Below are 17,406 nucleotides of genomic sequence, written 5' to 3' on the forward strand. Positions count from 1 at the left end.
GTGTTCATTCATTAAGAAATTTAGTTTGTTCATGTTCATTAAAATGATAAATGGACACAAATGAATGGACATAAAATTAATTGGGTTTATATTTTGGAAGAGTTTTTTCTTTCCAAATAATTTTAAGATTTATAATTTTTTAATTAATTTAAGTATTTTTTTATTTGAGTTTAAAATATTAATGGGTCTAAGGTCAAAATTTATTAGGTCTTAATATTTCAAATCCGGATTGAATATAAATGAACGAATGGATTATTGAATGTTCACGAACGTAAATAAATGAATGAGTCTTTTGTTCGTGATCATTCATTTAATTAAAGGTACATAAAATTTTGATTATGTTTTTCTGTTTAATAAATAAACAAATTTTCTACCTAACAGTTTGTTGAGAGAGAGAGGATTTAATTATATTATGTAAAACTAAAAGAGTTTTATACATCGTAAGTGGATTAACTCATATATATATATATATTGTGTGTGAGTATTACTTGAAATGTTTTTTTTTTGTTCATCAATATTGTGTATGGAATAAAATCTACCATATTTACGGTTATGAGTTGACTACCAACACAATTAGTGGAATTAAATTAAGGTACGTTTAGATACTACAATATATTGCATAAAAATGTCTAAAAAATTGTATGAAAATGTAATTATTTAATAATTATATTCATGTAATTATTAAGAATTTTAATTACCTAGGCATGTTTCACAAGCATAATATAATTACATCCTAATTTTCCATTATAATCACTATAAAAATTTCCTCGAATAAATATTTAAGTATTTGACAATGAAATTATTAATAAAAGGCTTAATACAAAAATAAGTGTCCATGTAATGCTCCAAATCTCGGCTTAGAAGTTTCGGGTTAACCCACATAGTTTGTATGAGCCCATGTAGCTTGTAAAAGTGCTAGACCCATTTGGAGTATGGTTTGGGCTAGGGGCCGAATTGATATTAAAAGGGGCATTTTTAATCTTGAGAGAAAATGGAAAGGACTAAAAGGGTAATTAGATCAACGTTTGAAACAAAAGCTGAAATCTCTTGATTGGGAGATGATCTCACGCCTGATTCTTCTGTTTTTATCATTCTCTCTTTTTGTTTTCTCCTTTTCTTCTTCATCATTTCCTTCCTCTCCAAAAGCTAAAAAAGGTTGAAACTAATGGTTTACAATCATAGTTAATAAATTCCAAAGTAAAAAATAGAATCTACATCTTTCAAGCTTTCATTCAAGCTATTAAGATTAAGGTTTGGCCATACAAACTAAATGTGGGATTTAGTGGTGGTTTAAGAAACCAAACATTTTCAACTCGTTTTTTTAGTAGATTGAAGGGTTAGGAAGATTCCTTAACTTCAATCCAAGCTCCTAGATGAGTTAGTAACTCATTTACCTTGTCTTTGATTAGTGAAAAAAGTGAAAGAAAGCTCCAAGGTTAAAGAAAATGAGACATTGACCTTTGGTTGATTTATGGGAGTTTCCAACAGCTAGGAAACTAAGATAACACATTCACAACTCTTTCATACCATTTGTGAATCATTAGAATTCATCAAGCTAGAGAGTCTTAAGTTTGTGAAGAATAAATGAGCATTCATGGTAGATTCAAGTAATTGGTGTTTTCAGAATGTCTAAAGACCTATTATGATCTCTTATTTCATACATAAGACTTTAAGAACACTTGAGAACCTCAGTAGGGCACTTAGAGTAGTTTAAAGAGTCATTTTCATGCCCAAATAGGGCATTTCTGGTTCGAGTATCAGTATTAGAAGAACAATACCGATATTGTTCGTTAGCTAGTTTATATAAACAAAGGGATTTAGGAAGGAGAGTATCGATATTTCTCTAAAAGGTATCGATACTGGTAGTTAGTTTTCGATACTCATAGGGAGGTATCAATACCGAGTGCACTTAGCTGATTCTAGTAGGCCATTTTGGTACTGATACTCATAAGAGTATACGAAGGGTAGAGTATTGATACTCCCCATATGAGTTTCGATACCGATTTATTTTTCAAAACATCGAAGCAAAATCTAGTATCGATATCACAGAAAGTACTGATACCTTAGCTTAAAAGTACCTATACTGGTCCAAAGTATCAATACTACAACCCTTCTCAGCTTGATATAACCTTATAGTATCAATACCCAAGGGTGAATATCGATACCATCATACATTTTGAGGCAAGAAGCCCAAGGGATTTAGAAGTAATGTTAAGGGACCCAAGAACACTAAAACACCATCGAATAAAACTACAATTGAGAATATGAAATTACAACTAGAAACAATATCAATTAGGATGACATAAAACTAACATTGGTTGATATTCGGGAACGATCAGGACACCCGAATTACTCTAGCAGATGACGATAGTTTGAGGTATAGAATGTTCGGATATCCTTAAAAAAGTGCACGGGCACTTTGAGACTAACTAGTGCGCGAGGCCCGAACACTCGCGAGAGGTGGGTTACTCGGGTGTTGTGTCTGATGTAGAGATTTTGGACGACACCCTAGGTAGACTAGAGGGGTGTGTGTCACTAGATGTGTAATCTTTCGACCATACCATGATGTCTACCCTCGAGTAACATGAAGTAGTATACTCACTTTCCTTATTGCACTCGATAACATGAGCATTTAATGAATACTTTTAGTATGTTTTAGTTGTTGGTATGGTGTGAGCTCAGCGTTCGTAATTCGTTTCCATGCGCAAGTCTTTAGGAGAAGAATTCAAGGAGCCTATCGCACAGAAAACGTTCCAGACAGTCCGAACAGCAAAGTATATCTTGAGTCTTATTCTTAGAGGGCATGTATTATTCATGGACCTTTATGTACTTGAGTCGTAACTTTATTTTAAATACTCGATTGTATTATTTTGATATACTTATTTTAGGAGCTTCCCGATGTAAACACTATTTATTTATGGTTGATTTACTTTATTTCAAATGGTTTTAAATTTATGATTTGCAAAGGTATTTAAAGAAGATTTTTGGGATAACCACTCTGGTGGTACTGTGTGACATTCTTATCAGTCGACTTTGTGTTGTATTGAATTAGGGTGTAGCCCAAACTGTGCCTCGAAAAATGTTTTAGTGCCTAAAGAATTTTTCGTTAAAAATAAGTGTCTAAAGTTTCCAATATTACATTTTTTATTTGCTTGGATCGTAACGGAAGTTAAATTTGACATTTATCTGACTTGTGTCACGCATATAAAATTTCAAATATTTTTTTCTAAATTTTTTAGTTTTTAAAATTAAATAAATATATATTTTTTAAAAATATTTTTAAAAAAATGGTCCCCATCCCCCTCACCATTCTTTTTCTCCCACCACCACCACTTTTCTTCTTATCCTATCACTCTTTAATGGCTGCTCACGCTACATCCATCTCTTGGTTTTCCATTCTCAATAGCCCTTGTCTTCCATTCTCATATATTTGTTTTCATTGAGATGAACCTTAGCTTCGACTACTGTCACTAGTTCCATCTTTTTTTTGTCACAAACTTAAGAAGAAAATCAAAATTAGATTTAGAAAAGAAGAAAAGATGGAAGGAATAGACTTTCATTCAAATTGACATCAAGAGAACTTCATTTTTTTACATTTTGTTGCTTATATCCAGCAATACCTAACGACCACTAATTATTTTCTTACAGGTGTTATTGCTTGTCCTTTAGTATAACAACTCATGCCTTCGTTGTATATTCACCAACTATCTACATATTGGGCTCCTTTTCTAGGCCGACTTCTCTTCCAAGTTCCTCCTTTGCTGATGGTATGATCTGGGCTTCTCTTTTTGGATGACCCATAGATTTCCTCTCTTCATCTGGATTCACATTTCCTATCCGCTCCATTTCATTTCTTTCCCAATTCATCTTCTATTTAATCCCTAAATGTGCAACCTTAATTTTCAAATTTCCCCAATTTCACCCTCATCTTCACCATCATTAAAAACTTTTTCTAATCCTAGAAAGGGGAAAAGAGTGCCCAAAGAGATATATTACTCAGGATCAACATCGTTTAAAACAACAGTAACAATAAGCTCGAGACAAACCGAGTCAAAGAACAAGGCACTGTCAGATTGAAGGGCCAAGAAACTAACTTATGGGTGACCTTGTTACAAGTAGAGATACATAACCAATAGAATAAAATGCATTGCTAGCAAATATATCGCCTGCAAATGAAAACCAAGAGTGGAAATATCCTCTGTGTCACAACGTAGTTTGTCGACAACCACCGTTGAATCAAACTCAAAGACCACCTTTTTCCATTGATTCTCATGAGCAAATGTTAGACCAACAACAAAGGCAGGTATTTCAACAAGACCGGCTTCCACATAGGAAGGAGAAGATAGAGCCATCCCACCCAACGGTAGACCCATTGAGTCTCGAGCTATTAAACCCACAACTACTTTAGTAAGATAAATTATATGTCGAGTACCTAAACTATCAATTTTGATTTGTTTTTGTACCTAAACTTTCATTTTTTTCAAAAACATAAATTAAGTTTAGTTTTGTTTTATTTTAGTACATCCGTTCAAAAATTTATCGTTAAGTTTTGATTTTTTTTAAAGTTTAGGTACTAATACGGACCAAAATTGATAGTTTAGGTACTAAACACATTAAATTTTTAATGGTGAGTACTAAAACGAAATAATAACTAAATGTTAAGTATGATTTTAAAAAATTGAAAGTTTGTGTATTAAAATAGACCAAAACTCATATTTAGTTACTGAATGTGTAGTTTACCCTAATATAAATTACACCCATGACTACTTAACTGTAGATGAATTTCATCTAACTATTAATATTTTAATTTTATCAATTAGTTCATCTAACTATTCAAATGATATTAATCAAGTCACCTATCGTCAATTATTATTAACTAGAAACAATCTTGATTTCACAACTTGTAGATGTATATACCGATAAATCTACTTTAACATAAAATCAAGTACACATATTTATAATCATAAACTATTTTAAATTTTACTTGATATTTGATTTTTTTTTCAGAATAATAAACCATATTTAAAACCATTACAAGATATTTAATAAAAAGTAAAATTCGTAATATTACTTGATTTTATGTTCGAAAGTTAGATTTTATGAAAATTCAATCGGATAATTCCAAACACCAAAAAAACTATTTAATTTCGATAAAATAGTAATCGACATAAGAAAATAGTCACTTGAAAACATACGAGGACTATATAGAAATGTTAAAAATTCAGTAAAAAATTGAATAAAAGATATATACAAATATATCTGATTGTATCAACAAATGAACTACAAAAACTATCAAACTATTAAAAGACCATTGATAAGTCCCAAACTAGAGTCGAGTGATATGAGAAAATTATCCACAAAATACAAACCACATATCTAAATTCATTTGATAGTTCAAAGCAGAGAAAATCAATATAATAACAAATAAACGCCATCTTAAACTAGTCGAGACGATATTATCATGATAAATAGATAAACGAGAAAAATGACCAAATGATCAATAAAAATATAAAAAAAGTGTACCAAGAAATATATGGTTAAAATATGAAAGAAATAAAATTATTTAAATAAAAAAAATCAATGATCAATAATGAACATCAAAATTGATACAGTCGCTTGACAAGAAAAGATGAAAAAGTTGTAAACGAAGCTTAGAGGGTTTTGAGAGAGTTTGTCTTGTCTTAGTCTATGTACATGCATAAAAAGTTGACATTATATTTTGTTTTATTCAATTATATATTGATTAATTTTAATTATCATGATATATTGAGCGTTTTTAGCCAAAATCACTCTAATATTAAATAAACCTCCATCAGACACCTTTTATCCAAATATTCTCGATCTAACACCCTTTTGAGATAAGACACATTTAGTGAAATGCGCCTATGCCAAGTCAGCCCTAAGGTGTGTTTGGCGTGATGCGCCTTTTTCCGAGTCACACACTACGTGGAAGGCGCATGCCTTGGGGCACGCTTTACCTGGGTTCTGGAAGGCGTATCCCTTGGGGGGCGCCTTTCCCTTCCATAGCTCGCCCGCTCCCGCCTATTTCCCTCCCCTTCCCGCCGGCCTTTCCTGCCTATTACCCCTCCCTTTCCTTCCACCTATTCCCCTCCCCTCCCCTATATAAAGCCCATTCTCACCTCATAGAAACCACACCAAAATTTCTTCTTCCTATATATTATTTTATAATCTTTTAAGATATATTTTTATTTCTTTTATTCAATAAATTTATTATTATTTTACTACTTATTTTTTATTATTTGATTATTTAATTGTAAGCTTATTTAGTTTATATTTATTATATGCAGTTAAAAAATGGAAGACAAGATGTTGCGATTGCATGCTAATCATATTTCGAGTCATTTTCTTAATACGGTAAGAATACAAAACTATATTCTTTTTAAATTTTTGAATATTAGGAAATCGATCATATATTATTTAAATTGTTAGAATTTATTTATTAGAATATATTTAAATAATTTTGAAATATTAGTTCAAATTTTAATGGTTGGAATTTATTTATTATGAAATTGATCGAATATTAGAATTTTTATTCGTAAGAACAACATGAAAACCCCGAGGCGTACCTAACAATATTTACCTATGGTTGGATTTGGTTACTTAGAAAAAAATGAAGGAGGTTGTAAACTTGAACCCACCCTTATTTCTGCCCTAATCGAGAGGCGGAGGCCAGAGACACACACATTCCATCTGCCATGTAAGGAGTGCACCATTACGCTAGAGGATGTTTCAATGTAGTTGGGGCTTCTGGTAGATGGAACTTCCATTTGTGGTGTGGTGAATGATGATGGGGAAACTTTGTGCAAAAAGTATCTTGGAACTGCCCCGATGGATTTCAACGGTGGTCGAATATCGTTAGGATGGTTGCAAAGAATTTTTAAAGAGTTGCGCGAAAATTGTTCTGAGGACGAGGCAAAAGCATTTACCTGAACATACATATTATAAATCATTGGAGGGATATTGATGTCTGACAAGTCTCAGAACCATGTCCATTGTATGTGGTTGCAACATCTAATTGATTTTCAAGTAGTCGACACGTTGAGTTGGGGCTTTGTAGTGTTGGACTTTTTGTTTAGAGAAATGTGTCGGGCCACGAAATATAGTAAAACTACTATTGACAGATGTCTTATGCTTCTCCAGTCGTGGAAATGGTATAACATGTCTTTTTTGTGTCCGATCCTGAATTAGCCATTTTTCTTTCCGTTACTATCTAGGTAATTTTAATGCTAAATTTATTTTTAAATAATATTTTTATTATTATAGAATGACATATATATATATATATATTAAATAGGTGGTCAAAAAATAGAAAAGATCATTGTGATATCCATAAGAATTAGAAGATATCCAATTACTCATTGACCATAAAGTTGGTGTAGAGGTACATTTTTTAATTTTATTTTTTTCATTTAATTGTCTTTATATAATTTAAATCTTATTTAAATTTTGATAATATATATATATATATATATATATATATATATTTGTTTTAGTTCAAATGGTTGCCATTTTTGAAATGAAGAAATAATGCCTTGCATCCCACTTGACTTGAGTAGGCAATTGAATGTATGGGTGGCGGTTGTGCCTCTTATTTGTTATGCTATTGTTGAGTGGAATTTGACTGACCGTATGTTTCGTTAGTTTTATTTTACATAATATATTCCTGAAGCACCAATAAATCTCGACAATATGCATAATATTGATAGATGGGACAAAAAAGAGGTTAATTGGTTGGTGAAGCATAAAGATTGGTTAGCGATGTGGGAGAACCGATATCAACGCTTGCCCCATTGAGAGTATATGTTAAAAACTGGTATATGTTTGCAATTCATCGTCGTCGAGAAACACGTCTAACGTCACAACATCATTGATAGGTTCTTTATTTTGCCTTATTTTCCTTATTTTTAGGATTTTAAAAGCTATAAACACCCTATCAGGGTAAGCCTAGAAACACATTCAGAAATAATTCTTATTTTTTCTCTAGTTTTTAATAAAAAAATTTCTTTTCTTTTTCAAAATTCTTCTTTGTTTTATTTTTATTTTCAAAGATGCTAAGTATGATTTCCATGCTTAGCTAATTTCTCCATAGACTAAGGCTGAAGCGATGAATCAATCCCTATTGTGAGGATTGAAAAGAACTAAAATAACTTCGAGTTGTTTTCTCAATTTTCTGGAGGAATAAGATTGGTAATCGACCTATCTTTTTAAAATCAAAACATTTTCAAATCAAAAAGATCTTGTTGATTCAGAAGTTGTTCTGAATTATAGTTGGGAGAAAGAATTGGCTGGTAGAAAGTTCGACTTCCTGTGAACATACTTAACGACGGTCAGCTAAGGGAAATTGAGATCGGGCTCGATTCTCATTGAGGCAACTGTCCGAGTCGGGTTTTTCTAGATATATAAAATAGTTTGGCGCTAACTACGATAGTCGTAGTTAGTCTCCGTAAAAGAATGATATCCAAAAATAGATTTTGGGTTATCGGTTCACAAGAGAGAAAAACAAGTTACAGGGGTTAGGCTATATAGACTGTAACTGGCGAATAACCGAAGCAAAAATTTATTTCGATGATCAATAGGAATTTGAGACAAAAGCTGAAGCCAGAGGCTAATTTCACTTTATCTCAATCACTTTAGAATATTTAATTAATTATTTTATTTTATTAATTCTTATCTTTTATTTTAAAAACAACTTTTAAACCCCCTATTTAATATCATCCAAAACTCTACCTTATCTCATCATTTTCTAAATTAGAAAGTTCACTTGTCAGAAACATCAGAGTTCCTATGGACTGACCTTGCTTCCCTACTCCACTTTCTCTTTCTTTATTTATTTTTAAGAAGCTGAAATTATTTTGACAGTAAAACGACACCTGTCAAAATTAGCGCCGTTATCGGGGACTTCGGCAACAGTAACTGATAAACTTGTTTTTTTATTTATGACCAAAAGTAATCTATGTGATTTGGTAGAATTTGATCCACAAATCGAAGCTCGAGCTAGAAAAATTCATGTAAAAACACTTCGAAAAAAAGAAGGAAACTAAAACAAGAACAACTGGAGTATTCAGATACAGAATTAAATCCAGAATGATCATCTTCTTTTCATACAAACGAAGAATAGATAACCGAAGATACACTAGGCACAGAGAACACGCCAGAACCAATGGCAGATCAGCTGATTCGATAGTTAGCCACGACACCTACCATACAACAGCCTTTCTGTATCACTTTTCCTCAAGGCACAACTCCGTTTACTCTAAAAATGGCCCTTATTCATCTTCGTTCTATATTCCATGGGCTTCCCAATGAAAGTCCACATAAACATCTCACGTAGTTTCATATGGTCTGTTCAAGTATGAAACCTCAGGGAGTACTGAAGACCAAATAAAACTCTAGGCTTTCTCTTTTTCTTTATTCGGTTTAGCCAAAGAATGACTATTTTATTTACCTCCCAATTCTATAAATATTTGGACTGATTTAACTCGTATTTTTCTTGATAGGTTTTTCTTAGTAGCAAAAGCAAGTGAATTAAGGGCTACTTCCACAACACAGATTATTCGAACAAACACTCCTCTAGTATTTTCTATGCTTTTGTGAACAAAACACCAGCTACATCAAGGGAGTTAATTTCGATAATAGCTACCAACTCTCAGCAGTTTGGAACTTCAAGTTAAACCAACCGATGGGTTCACGAGATAAGTACCATTTCCTTAGAAAACAAAAATCGATAAATTAACAGATGTGGTTAATTCTTTAGTTGCAGAAAAAATTGGATCAACAAAAGTATGCAGAATATGAACAATGCCAGATTATCTGACAGTCTGTTGTCCAATGCTTCAAGAGGAAGTTGGCGCAGAAGTAAATATTGTAGGGAACATTTCGAGACCTCCTGTTGCGTGTTGTGTGTACTATAAAATATACACAAATAATGTGCAAGTATACACAATCGCTCAAGTAATATAATGATGAGTGAGTATCGTCTCCACAGGGATTGGGTGAAATCACAAAAGTCTAACCAAAGCAATGCAATATTATCTAAGTATAGTTAGTCTGATATATACAAATGTCACGGCAATGGATATGTGTATGCTGGTGGATGCGGATTGATGGTGTGATGGTGTAGCAAATGGAAATTCAGTGGCAATGATGGATGTTTAATATTGAGTAGTGTGAAATGTCAAGGCAATGAAAAATTGTAAAAACAGTAAATAAAAAGATAAATAAATAAAATAAGAAGAAAATAATCCTCACGTGACAAGCTTCCAATGAAATGAATGGTAAGGATGGTCTAAGGTTGCTAAACTTATTTCAAGTATATTTAAGCTACTGGTCTTTACTTACTCGACAGGGCTTTCCTAAAGTATTCAAAGAACCTAACAAATAGGATGCCAAGGCATCTGCTCTCACTCAACGATGTTGGACAACCTACCCTATTGATAAAGACACCCTTTTTAGTCGTGAAATCCTATCCTAGTCTTCCGAGATCTAAGGGATTAAGTTATAATATTCCTAGGCCGGTTCAAAGCCCCTTGAAAATACCATAACCCATTGCTTATGAGGATCTTATCTTGCGTTTCTTCCGAATACTTACAAGTATTTTTAGTTTAGGATTCTTTCGAATACCTAACCTTCATCTAAGATATGGACATTTCCATGCCTCTTACAAGCCTAGATGGTGAAGCATTCATAAGCAAAGCAAATAAAGAACCAAAATAAACTTGAATATACTATTGAAATAAAGTTCAAACAACCCATTCAACCAACCACCACCAAATAAGTTAGTTCATGGTGGCGTTCGAAATATCCAAACACAAAGTCATGAAAATATTCGTTCCAACAACCCACAACATAATATAAAAATAGCAGCAAAAAGGGAAGTGAGAAGAAGTCTTCGACGCGCCATCGGAGGTCTCCTCTCGGCCACCACGAACCACCTAGCTCGCTAGCTCCTTTCGGCGCCTAGCTTGCCACTCCTTGGAGCTTTATCAATGGAGGAATATTCCAAGGAAAAAGAAAGGAAAAAGAGAAAATAAAAATCTAAATTTTTTGCTCTATGCGTGTGCTCACCCTCCTTATGTCCTCTCCCATGAGGTGTATATAATAAAAAAATATCTAGGGGTAATGATGAGTTTGTTGGGTGCAAAATACCCCTCATACCCCTAGAATCACATGTTGTGCATGATCCTTATCCTCCAAGTGGCGGTGGTCCATTGGCAGCTCTGGCAGGCGGTTACAGCAGTCCTTCACGTGCAGAGACAGCTGTCCAGTGCCAGCTGTCCTTATGCAGAAATATCTTTTTGTCTTTTTCTGCACCGGAAATGCCAAGGCATTTCAATCTGCTTTAGCAACGTGTGAAAAAGTAGCCTAAAATGCAACTATATGTAACTACATGATCCTAAAATGACTAAAATGAGCTTTTAAACAAACAATAACTTAAGTGAAAAAGGCTTTAAAAGTAGCCTTTTTAGGAAGTTAACACACCCCCAAACTTAAGCTATTGCTTGTCCTCAAGCAATGGATAGCAGTTACATAAGCATAATGTCATGGCAAAGTTCGATAGTAAGACAGTAGGACAAAATTGAATTTCAATCCTCAAAACGATAGACTTCAACATGCTAGACTTTTCAAGAATTCAAGTACTTTTCCCTAGGTCAAAATCCTTTGTGGTAGTGTGTGTTCGTGATTGTATCCAATCTATACTTAGCGAATTAAGAGAATTTCTAATCAAGTCCCCTAGTTTTTGTCAAGGCATTTACTTATCATTAAGCACATTTTTACTCCCTTTTCTGTGATTTTTTTTATTTTTTTTATTTTATGCTGTTACGAAGGGAATCAGCTCATCACACCTACTCTCCCACACTCTAGATGAAATGGAGCATACCTTCCATCCCCGAGCTAGTTAAGTAGAGTCATCCCGTGACTTCTTTCATTCACTCATATGCACAAGACTTCCATTTATTAAACAAAGTTCCAGGAAATGCCACGGCAAAGAGGAGTGTCCCTCTACAGCTATGCTTAAGCATTTATTCACAGTTTCATTTCTAAGGGAGTTTGTTTTTGATTTTTCTTTTAAACACCATACTATATTTCAATGCCAAGACTAACTAAAGTTCCTTCATAAAAATTTCTTAAATTTTCTAAGTATAGAGAACATACAAATCGTGTAAATATTTTTCACAAAGCATCAAGCCCTAGATTGAGTTCTATCATTCTCAACAGTCATTTACATTCAGATTCTAGCCTAACAAAATTATCATCATCGGGTATCCTCAAAACATTTCATCTAACTGTTCTACCATTTACTGATGCCATGGCATAATACTATGCTAATGCTATCATGCATATGACCTACCAAGGACAATACCTCCCCCAAACTTAAGGGAAGCATTGTCCTCAATGCTTTAAAGAGAACTAAACTATCTATAAACTATATGTTATGCAATGAAATGCAACTAAATGAAAATGGATGCAAGAGAGGTACCTCAATGTTTACGTGGTGGTGGTGCTTTGGAGGTGCTAGCAGCTCCTCGTCGGGTGCGCTTTCGGATAGGTGCTGGGCTGGACTCGGAAGAAGTGGAGTAATAGTGCGCAATGCGTCCAGTCGTGGTCTTGGTACGGCGACCACTACGTTGTGCATGAGAAGGATTGGGTGCTGGGACGGGACTGGGTGTTTCTTCGACAGGGACAGTGGGCGGATATTCAGGAGTCTCGGACCGGTGTGTATCAGGAGTGGGGTAATCAGCAGGAGGATCAGGTGCATCGTGCTCAGGCTCTGGAGATGCCTCGGCATTGAATGCCGTCAGAATTTCGTCTGGGAATCCAGGAAAATTCCGTTGTCCGTGGGGAATGATTTCTTGAAAGAATGATTCCACCACAGCATCTCTATGCTTCACATATCCAAAGAAGTTACGGATGTCACCGTGTAAAGCATGCATTTGAGCTTGAGTCCGCGTCACAGCTTCCTCGAGAACAAGTAATCTTGCCTCGGCATTCGATTCTGTAGCACCTGCAGATTGCTCATGAACAGGGTCGTTAGACTTGGGATTTTCAATTCCCAACAACAGTGGAAATCTAGCCCTAGTGATGCCCGATAATCCAGGTAAAATTTCATCAAAAGCATTTTCCTCAACCTTTTTCTTACGACATAAAGCGGTAATTAAATTAGGAAACACCAAAGCACTTGCCTTTTTACCCAAACAGTCGTGAACTTGCTGAACAATGATACGACCCACATCGATCGGACGGGATACCATTATAGAATGTAAAAGCAATAAGCGTGAAAGTGATACCGTAGTGTTGTGGGAGGTGGGCATTAGTTTATGATTGAGAAAGTGATTCCATAACTTTGCGCGCGGCTGAAGACGTTCCCGGTTGACCGAGTATCGGCTCGTCTGGCGACCATTCCACTCAGTGTTTTCAAAACAAAGGTTCTCCAAGACCCCATCGTATGTGTTGCTATCGGCTTCCTCTTTGAACATGGCATGGCCGTCTACTACCTCCTATAAATGAAAATAACGATTAATAGCAGTGGATGTAAAATGGATTTGCTTACCTCGAACGAAGATGGAGTGTTGATTGGGCTTAGAAATGTTCGCATAGAACTCCTTAACTAATGAGGCGTTCACCGAACCAGGATGAAGGGCAAACTTATGCCACTTGAGCGGCGTCACGATGTCCATAACATCGGGTCCAAAACCACCATCGGTTTCCTCGGTAAAAATAAATCCCAACTCAAAAAAGAGTTTTCGATTCTTGAAATTTTGGAACCGAGCCTTGGCCTCATCGTTCTCAAACTGTTGCCAAGCGGTCGTGTCGGTTGGAGCTGGTCTTGAGCGCACCATTTTCAGTGTTTTTGAAGTAAGAAAAAGGAAGAAGCTTTTGAAAGCTTTAAAAACTTGGATGTATTTCGGCTATGGAGAAATAACAAAGAAAAAGACGAATGAAAGAAAGAGAAAAGGTAAAAGTTAAAATGAAATAGAAAAATTAATAATGAAAGATAAAAGAAAAAGTTAAAAATTTGGGAGGGAAAAGGGGTGATAGGACGGTTAAGAGAGAAATTAGTGGGTGGGGGTTGTGCGTGTATGGGAAAGGAAAAACTGGCAAAAAGCAATGATGTGATGGGACAAAAACTGTGGAAAGAGAAAAGTAAATGTCAGAAATTAAATTAAATAAAAAGAAACAAATCAAAAGAATATCTCTCCAATTAATGCTTTGTCCTTTCCTCCCTTTGGTAACCGCTCCTTGTACGGTTTGCAGCAATGTGGTCCCTACAAATCAGATCAAAAATTAATTACAAAATAAAATAAAATAAAACTAAAGAAAAAAAACTTGAATGTTAAATTTTATTTATGCACAGACATAAATTCAATGCCGAGGCATCGAATTTTGGTTCTCCTCTGGGCACGCTTCAATATCGTGCAGCCGTAACACGTCCTTGTTGTGCGGTGGTGGAATTCCATTGTAGGCTTTCAGACGCTGGCCATTGACCTTGAAGATCTTCCCATTGTCTATTCTCTTGATGTCAACAGCTCCATGGGGATAGACATAATGCACCCCAAATGGCCCTGACCATCGAGATTTTAGCTTCCCAGGAAAGAGTTTAAGTCTGGAGTTGTAAAGCAAGACTTGTTGCCCCACATGAAAATGCCGTGGCATCAGTTTTTGGTCATGCCACTTCTTGGTTTTCTCCTTGTATATCCGATCATTCTCATATGCTTGTGCTCTAAACTCTTCCATTTCATTAAGTTCTAATAATCTTTGCTCCCCAGCTAGTTGAGCATCGAAATTCAATCGCTTGATAGCCCAATAAGCTTTATGTTCAAGCTCAACTGGGAGATGACAAGCTTTACCATACACTAACTTGAAGGGTGACATCCCCAAAGGAGTTTTGAATGCTGTTCTGTACGCCCAAAGTGCTTCATCCAACTTTGGCGACCAATCCTTTCGCTTTGGGTTCACCACTTTCTCTAAAATCTGCTTGATCTCTCGATTAGATATCTCAGCTTGGCCATTTGTCTGCGGATGATATGCCGTGGCAATCTTGTGTCAAACTCCATATCTCAGCAATGCCTTGGCAATCAACTTGTTATCAAAATGGGTTCCTTCATCACTGATGATAGCACGAGGTACTCCAAACCGAGTGAAAATATACTTGTGCAAAAACTTGAGTACGGTCTTGGAGTCATTCTTTGAAGTTGCTATTGCTTCCACCCATTTTGACACATAATCCACATCAAGCAATATATATAATTTTCCTTCAGAAGATGGGAATGGTCCCATGAAGTCGATGCCCCACACAACAAACAGCTCTATCTCCACAATATTTTGCAGCGGCATCTCATGTCGTCTAGAGATGTTTCCAGTCCGTTGGCATCGATCACATCCTTTGTAAAATGCTTGGGAATCTCTAAACAAAGTTGGCCAGTAAAAGCCTGATTACAGGACCTTAGCAGCAGTCCTTGCTCCACCAAAATGGCCTCCACTTGGGGCCGAATGACAATGGTACAAAATATCACTTTGCTCCTCTTCGGGTACACATCGTCTAATGAGCTGATCAACACAATGTTTGAACAGATATGGCTCATCTCAAAAATAGTGCCTTGCATCGTGCTTGAACTTCTTTTTAGCCTGACTATTCAAATCAAAAGGCACAATTCCACTAACAAGAAAATTAACAAGGTCAGCGTACCACGGGATTGCCGCGGCATATAAAATTTTCTCATCAGGAAATTCCTCTTGGATATCTACAGTTTCATGGCATTCAGAATTGTTCTCTAGCCTAGATAAGTGATCAGCAACTTGATTTTCAGTTCCTTTTCTATCTACCACCTCTAAGTCAAATTCTTGCAAAAGTAAGATCCACCTAATAAGTCTAGGCTTGGCATCCTTTTTGTTCACTAAGTATTTTATAGCCAAATGATCAGTGTGAACAATAACTTTATTGCCTATTAGGTAAGGTCTAAATTTATCAAAAGCAAATACCACGGCAAGTAATTATTTCTCAGTGGTGGTGTAGTTCAATTGTGCTTCATTTAAAGTGCGGCTAGAGTAATAAATAACATGAAAGATTTTACCTCGGCGTTACCCCAAAATAGCTCCTACGGTATAATCGCTTGCATCACACATCAGCTCAAATGGTGATGTCTAGTCGGGAGGGACTACAATGGGTGCCGAGATCAGTTGTCATTTCAGCTCAGTAAATGCGCCGAGGCATAATTCGTCAAACACAAAGGGTTGGTTTTGTTGAAGCAATGTGCACAAGGGTTTAGAAATCTTGGAGAAGTCTTTGATAAACCTTCTATAGAATCAGCATGTCCAAGAAAACTTCTTATTCCCTTGATCGAAGTTGGTGGTGGCAATTTTTCAATCACTTCAATCTTTGCCTTGTCTACCTCAATACCCTTGTGTGAAATTTTGTGGCCTAATACAATGCCTTCAGTCACCATGAAGTGACATTTTTCCCAGTTTAAGACCAACTCAGCCTCCTCGCATCTCTTGAGAACTTTTGCTAAATTGCCGAGGCATCTTTCAAAATCATCCCCACAAACAGAAAAATCGTCCATGAAGATCTCCAGAAAATCCTCAACCATATCTGAAAATATAGCTTGCATACAGCACTGAAACGTTGCCGGGGCATTACAGAGTCCAAAAGGCATCCTCCTAAAGGCAAAAGTTCCATAGGGACAAGTAAATGTAGTCTTCTCCTGGTCCTCTGGTGCGATGGCAATTTGATTGTACCGCGAGTACCCATCCAAAAAGCAATAGAATGCTTTGCCGGCCAATCGATCCAACATTTGGTCGATGAAAGATAGAGGAAAGTGGTCCTTCTTCGTAGCTTTGTTGAGTTTTCGATAGTCCATGCATATCCTCCATCCGGTCACAGTGCGAGTGGGTAATAGCTCATTATCCTCATTAGTAACCACCGTCGTGCCTCCTTTCTTCGGAACACATTGGACATGGCTCACCCATGAGCTATTGGAGATAGGGTAGATCACTCCAGCATCAAGCAATTTCAGAATTTCTTTCATCACCACTTGCTTCATAACAGGGTTGAGTCTTCTTTGTGGTTCAATTGAATTGCCGTGGCAATCTTCTAGCAGAATCTTGTGCAAGCAGATCGTGGGACTAATGCCTTTCAAATCGGCCATAGTCCAACCAATTGCTTTCTTATGCTGCATCAAAACACTTAACAAACTTTGCTCTTGGTTAGCAGTAAGGTTAACGGAAATAATCACCGGTAAAGTCTCATCGCTACCTAAGTAAACATAATTAAGATGCCCTGGAAAAGTCTTAAGCTCTAGATTGGGTGCATGCAATAATGAAGGCTTAGGAGAAATGAATTCATCAAAATTCAGAGGTTCAAAATTCATACCTGATCTAACTTGTACT

Source organism: Hibiscus syriacus, unplaced genomic scaffold (genome assembly GCF_006381635.1).
Source record: "Hibiscus syriacus cultivar Baekdansim isolate YM2019G1 unplaced genomic scaffold, ASM638163v2 tig00111996_pilon, whole genome shotgun sequence".
Lineage (NCBI taxonomy): Eukaryota > Viridiplantae > Streptophyta > Magnoliopsida > Malvales > Malvaceae > Hibiscus > Hibiscus syriacus.